This window comes from Tupaia chinensis, unplaced genomic scaffold (genome assembly GCF_000334495.1).
Source record: "Tupaia chinensis unplaced genomic scaffold, TupChi_1.0 Scaffold000057_1, whole genome shotgun sequence".
In the NCBI taxonomy this organism is placed as follows: Eukaryota; Metazoa; Chordata; class Mammalia; order Scandentia; family Tupaiidae; genus Tupaia; species Tupaia belangeri.
Genome location: NW_006159515.1, coordinates 7,494,547 through 7,501,224, shown reverse-complemented (window position 1 = coordinate 7,501,224; position 6,678 = coordinate 7,494,547). Strand labels below are relative to the sequence as shown.

At 43.4% G+C, this 6,678-nt stretch overlaps 1 protein-coding gene and 1 long non-coding RNA gene across 9 annotated transcripts in view; one reads left to right on the top strand and one right to left on the bottom strand.

Annotated features, from left to right (window-relative positions):
* The window catches only part of MBNL2 (muscleblind like splicing regulator 2), a 180,073-nt gene that overhangs the window by 44,120 nt on the left and 129,275 nt on the right, over positions 1–6,678 (top strand). The gene's annotated exons all lie outside the window — the stretch shown is intronic.
* The window catches only part of LOC114009921 (uncharacterized), a 169,676-nt gene continuing 168,507 nt past the window's right edge, over positions 5,510–6,678 (bottom strand). The window contains exon 5 of the long non-coding RNA XR_003551311.1: positions 5,510–5,568. This is a non-coding gene — a long non-coding RNA (uncharacterized LOC114009921). The remainder of the gene's footprint in view (positions 5,569–6,678) is intronic.

Here is a 6,678-nt window from a genome sequence, read left to right as displayed (position 1 = left end):
GGAGAACATTATAACTTTCAGTGAGTAAAAGTGATTTCTACCTGTGTCTATGTGAGTGTGTGAGTGAGAGAGAGAGAGAGAGAGAGAGAGAGAGTATATTCATGCATGTAGATGTCCTTTTTTGAGATTTTTTTTCCTTTTTTAATTTCATTTTCTTTTATACATTCAATCACATTATTTGGCTTACAAAATGGATATTTCAACAGGTGAACATTTCTTCCTATAAGTTGATAAAACTATAAATTATCTTCAACAGATAATATCACATTTTTTGTCCCATTAATGCTTTGCCTCCCTATTTTTCTTCTAAATGTCCTTCCTCAGACCCTCCTCTTTCACACATGCTGTATCTGGTATTTACATCTATATACTGTGTTTCTATATCCTTTAGTCAATCAGTTTCAGTCATAGAGTGTGGACACTCGGTATACATTAAGTGGGGACATACAATGCCTCTCCTTCATAGCCTGGCTTGCTTCACTCAGCAGTAGATGTCTTTCAAGAATTAATGTTGGGGACCAGAAGATGGTGTAATAGTTATGTTGCTGGACTCCCACATATTTGACTGTGGTTCGAGTCCCGGACCCGGTGGTTTAAAAAAACAACTCATGCCAGGTGCATGTGTGTGCATGCCCAAAATCCTGAGAGGAGAATGGAGGAGAAGGGATTATGGTGTGGCGGCCTGGGCATACCCCTTGGGAGTTGATTTCTCACTTTCTGTATGTCTCTCTGGTGAATGCATGGACCTTGTAGCAAAAATCTCTCTCTCAAAAAAACAAAAACAAAAACAAAAAACTGTAAATAAAGTGAGATATTAAACAGGGAGTATGTATGCTAATAAACATATTTTGTTTGTAGTCCACACATTTATGGCTTAGGTATTACTAGCCCCTTATTATAAACAAACTGAAGCTCCAAGAGATTAGGTAACATCACATAACTATTCAGATGCAAAGGAAAAGCTATACGGAATTCTGGGTAGAAAAGCTGGTTCTTATCCTTAAACCAAACAGAACACTCAAAGCACAATTTTATGTATATTTATAATAAATTGTAAAGAAACCAATTTAAGTGTCTAGAAAGAAAAAAAATCTTTTTTAAAAACAACCACTTTTGCTGTCCTCATCAGTTTTTCCTTCGAAAAGTCAACCAAGTTTTTTATTTCTTTTGATTTTAAAAAATTTATTTTTAATTTTTTTGTTATAGGGTGCATGCACTTACTGGAGAGAGACAGAGAATGAGAGAAAGTGGGAAAGCACCCCCCAGGGGGAGTGACCAGCCATGGTCCCTTCTCCTTCATTCTCTTTTAGGGATTTTGGGCACGTACACACACCTGGTATGTCCCTCAAGCTGCAGAGTCTGGGACTTGACCCACACAGTGGGTCATGTGGGATCCAGCCGCTTTAAGCACCATGCCACAGGCTGTCCCTCTTTTGCATTTTTGGAATCCCTCTCCCTGCTGTATTTTTCTTTGTGCACTGAGCTTCTCCTGAGAAGGCCCCAGTCGGGAACCTCTTATCCAGGGCTGTGATTATAGGGAAGCATCACTCCCCACTCCTGGAGGTCAAGTGGCTCTCAGCTCTAGCAGCTCCACTAGGCCGCGCTCTAGATTAGGCGTCCCTGTCGGACAGGCTCAGGATGTGCCATTTATCAATAGAGGGAGCACACTGACAGCTATTTTAAATCAGGCTCCAGAAATAGAGGTGGGGATGCTCAAATAGCAAGCCATTCACAGGAAGGCTTGTGTTTTTGTTTGTGTATTTAATTATATTTAAAGAATTTAAATGTTATATGTTGGAAACCCGAAGATTCTAAGAATTAGGAATAGGCCCAGCTGGTGGGTTGAGGAGACTGAATCCCACATGGCTGACTGTGTGGTCCTGGATTTAGCAGCTTGAAAAATACATGGGGCATTTGTGCATGCATGCTCGAACCTCATGAGGAGAAGGGATTGTGGCTTGGCTATCTCCCCTGGGGCAGTGCTTTCTCTCTCTATCTCTGACCAGTGCACATACCCTATAGCAAAAACTGAAATAAAACTTAAAAAGAATTAGGAGTAAAAGGACTCAAAGAGACAGGGTTTCTTTGTTGTAATTAGGTTTATGCAAAATAGAATTAGAGGCCTCCTATAAATTACTTAATGGATAATGAATCCTTGACTGTCTGACTCAGAAACAGGTTTGTTTTGCAGGGATCCTTTAATCAGCTCCCTAGGAGGCCGATGTCTGGCAGACAGCTAAAATACCATCGATGACCAAGAAGTAAACCGGAGGAGTTGTGTGCTGTGGGACTGTTTCCTTAAAGCAGTCTTAACTTTTGATCAATCAATCAATCAAAAAAAAAATCAATCACAGTCTCAAGAATGGACATGATTGATGTTTTTCCATTAAAAAATGTACAAACTACCTATAAGGTGTTGGCACAGCAGGGACATCTGAGGTCCACAGCCCAAGCCTGTCTAAGGGGTGTGGAATGGAGGGAGGTGGTCTCCGCACAGTGCAAGGCCCAATTTTCTGAACTTGCCTGCTGTATGATTTACAGCTGTAAAAGAACATGAGCAGAGAATTCTTTTGTAAGGCCAAAAGTCTCAGCTTTCTGAAAATCAAACGCTTAGAAAAGTTTCAACTATATGTTGAAAATTCAAGTATATAAGTCAAGACCTGAAAAATGGCTTGGGATCATTTTGTAGACTTGACTGGCAAGTTCTTTGGCATTTTGGGAAATGCTAAGACCTTCATCCCTTTATCCTCTAACTTCAATCTTTAAAGATGAGGCAAGCCATGAGCTTGGGTCTTCTCTTATCTCTTATCTCCTGCTGTCTGGAAAGGACAGGGCACTACAAAGCAGCCCCTCTGAGTGAGGACTGAGCTGCTGGTCACCAAGGGCCACCAGTCCTTTTAAAACAGTCCATAAAACAAAGCCCCACCTTCCCCCTCCAAAATCCTTCTTCATTCAGAATGAATGAAGTCTACAGCATTAGGGGATAGTCTGTTTTCTAATTCTCCTGGAACAAAGTCTTACCTTAACTGACCTGTTAGTCTGGTTTTGTTTTACTTTGTTTATGTTGAGCAGAAACACAGCCAGTGAGAGAAGCCTTTGGCTAGCCCTCTGCAGTTGTTTCTGTGGGACTCCATGAACTCAAGACCCTGCAGGCAGCTCCGAACAGACGTCTTTATTCCCTCAGCACCTGGCAAGATGCTCTAAACTGAAGAGAGGCTGGGCTGTGTATTACAGTGGTTCTCATGTGAGCTTGATTTCCACCACCCCCAACCCCCAGCCCTGGAGGACTTGTTACACAGACTGCTGGGCCTCACAGCTAGGATTTCTGATTCCAGACCTCCAGGGTGGGCCTGTGAGGCTGCCTTTTTAACAGGCTCCCCGGGGCTGCAAACTGGCCCAGGTACTACACTCTGAAATAGCTGGGCTAAGGACTCTGGATTTCGAGGCTCAAATAGTTCATCCCCATGGCAGTTGAACCTACTTGGCCCAGCAGGGTAAGAAGTGGCAGCTGCAGGAATTTTCCTTAAGATATTATTAAAATTCCTTTGGGCCAGCCCCATGTAGCCTAGTGGTTAATGAAGCAAATTGGTAATTCAAATTGTAGGCCTGGATGCTTAAAAAACATGTCAGGTGCTTATGCATGTGTGTGTATCCAAAATCCCAACAGGATGGGGAATTGGAGGAGAAGAGATTGTGGTGTGACCATACCTCATGAAGTGGGAGGAGGAGGTGTGGTGTGTGTACTCTCTCTCTCTCTCTCTGTCTCTCTGTCATTCTCTGGTGAGTACAAATACCCTCTGGCAATTAAAACAAAATCCCTGTTGAGAGTGCTATTCCTTTAGCTTAAACTTTGGTCCTTATTAAAATGCAAATGTTCCTTAGAGGAGGATCAAGAGTTCATTCAACAAACATTTGTTTAGCATATTCTACATATTAGGCACTGAGCTGAACTCTGGAGATCCAAAAATAATAGACAAAGTCTATAATATACACACGGCAAACCCTGCAAGAGTTTACACTGGAGGGGGAGGGGAGACAGCAGGATAAATCAATATTTACAGTCCTTGTGAATTAAGGAATAATGATATCTACTTAGAAGTAATTGCCAGGCAGTGCTGAAAGATGGACTGTAAGAGAGGGCATGGAGGGGCTAAAGGTGGTCCCAGGAGGAGTGTGCCTCAGGGTGCAAGGTCGCTGGAGGCCTGCCAGACACAGTGACTCAGCTGAACCTTCCAGAGCAGGCACAACTCCTCTTCCTTGAGGGGCTTAAAAAGGTGGTTTCTGCAGACCTGAGGAGGAATAGGAAAGGGCACATGCCAAGAAGAAACGAAAGGCCAGAGAAATACTGGAGGCAAGTCCCTCCAAATTCTGCCTGGGTTCTGCAGGCAGGGAAGCTAATTAGGGTGGGATTGTTTGGGACATGGGGAATAAACCCAAAGCAGAGGTCAAATCAAAGTGAGAAAAATAACACAGGCCAACTACTGAGAGGGCAGGAACAGAAAGAACTGGAAAATAACTATGAGGTGAGACCCTGCTTCCAGTGCAGCCCAGACACTTAGGGGAAAGGTTAAGGGTCCCTTGCACATAGTCAGGGGCCAGGCCTGATGACCCAACCAGACATGTATTATTAACAAGGGTCCCCGGGCACCTCCATCCCAGCTCCCCCAGGGAGCCCCCAGGCACAGGAAAACCCCTGATTTTGGCCAGCCCCCACATGAAGGGCTCCTGGTCAGCACTGCCAGAGTATTCCAGCTTCGCTTCCCACCCTGGGCAACACCACATGCTTGAGTTCTATTCACTTCCGGGTCAGCAGCCAGAGGAAGAAAGAAGGCTTCCCGTCTTTGTAGTGATGTGAAAACTCGTCTAGGATTCCCTTGGGCTGCAGAATAAAGACTGTGTGTGAAATGAGGACCCTGGAAGAGGAGCCCCCGGGGCCCAATGCAGTCAGATTTTGCTCTCTCAGGCACTGTTCTGTGCTCAGATTGTGGCTGGAGCAGACCCGCCCCAGTCCCTGTCATCTGTATCAATCTACTGCAGAAAGGAAGCATAAAGTCTTTTTAGTGAATATTTACAGAAAACCTTTTTATTACCTTGCATTGAGACACTTTACTGTTTACAAAGTACTTTTCTTTTTAATTTGCTAGAGGCCAATGCGCTTGAAAGAAAGAGAAAGAACTGCCTCCCCACCACCCCCCACCATGGGGGTGGTCATGCTGCAATCCCTTCTCCATTTCTCCCTCATTTTGGGACTTGGAGCATGCATGCACTCATTGTTGGGATGTTTTTCAAGCTGCCAGGTATGGGACTCAAACTACACAGTATGGCCATGTGGGATCTAGCTGCCTTAGCCACCATGCCATTGGCTGGCCCTACAAAGTATTTTCTATTTCCCCAATAAATCTCATAAATATTGACAAGAACAATTATCAGCATTTTAGATAAAGAAGGTAGATCTCAGAGAAATTGACTTACCCAAGGTTATATGATGAGGAACCTTGGCAAAATAAGTGCTGGAGGCTGGGTCTTAGGATAGGATACTCTCTACCATTCCACAAAGCTCTGGGTTGACTGATAGAAGAAATGCAAATACCTCTTAGACAAAGTAACCAATAGAAATGTAATGTGAATTACATAAATAAAAATTTATAATTTATTCAGTCACACTAGGAGCATTTCGTGTGCTCAGTAACCACACGGAGCCAGCGGTTCCTGTCGTGGAAGGTCAGCACTGACTCATGACCCTTCCTCCCAGGAGCTTCCAGTGTGGTCGTGCTGGCACGTGTTAGTCCTGCTCGACAACCATGTTCCTATTTGGTCTTGCCCATCCTTGCTGGTCACTGCTCATCTCCTTCAATGGCCTTACCTGACCCTAATTCAAGTGTGCTCGCTCTTCCTCTCTCCTGTGGCTGCCTGCCTGTACCCAGTTCTTGTGACAGCACGTGTGTGATTTTTTCCCCAAGGATCCATGTGCAGAGAGAGAAACAGAGGGAGAGAGAAAGTACACTCCAATGAGCATGATCATGCCACAATACCGTTTTCCCCATCCTGCCAAGGTTTTGGACTTGCACACAGATGTCCCTAGCATGTTTCTCAAGCCACTGGGGCCAGGACTTAAACCTCATTTAGCCATGTAGGATCTAGCTCTCAATACACAGAACTTAGCCACTCTGTTAGAGGCCAGTATGACCTCACATGTGTGGATCTAAAAAGACTGAATCCATAAAAGTGAAGAGTAGACATTTAGAAGAAAAATAGGGAGGCAAAGCATTAATGGCACAAAGAAATGTGGTATTATCTGTTGAAGATATTTTGTAGTTTTATCAATTATACTAAGGAGAAATGTTCACCTGTTGAAATATCCATTTTGTAAGACAAATAATAATGTGATTGAATGTATAAAAGAAAATGAAATGAAAAAAAAATAAAAGAAAGAAAGAAAAAAAAAAAGTGAAGAGTAGAGTGGTGGTTACCAGAGGGTAGGGGTGGAGGGACTGAGGAGATGCTGGTCAAAGAATACATTTCATTTAGACAGGAAGAATAAGTTCAAGTGATCTACTCTACAACATGGTGACTATAGTTTATACTTCTGTGTTCTTGAAAACCCCTGAGAGCATAAATGTTCTCACCACAAAAATGATAAGTACAAGATGACTTCAACAAGTTTGTGGAAAATGAGCT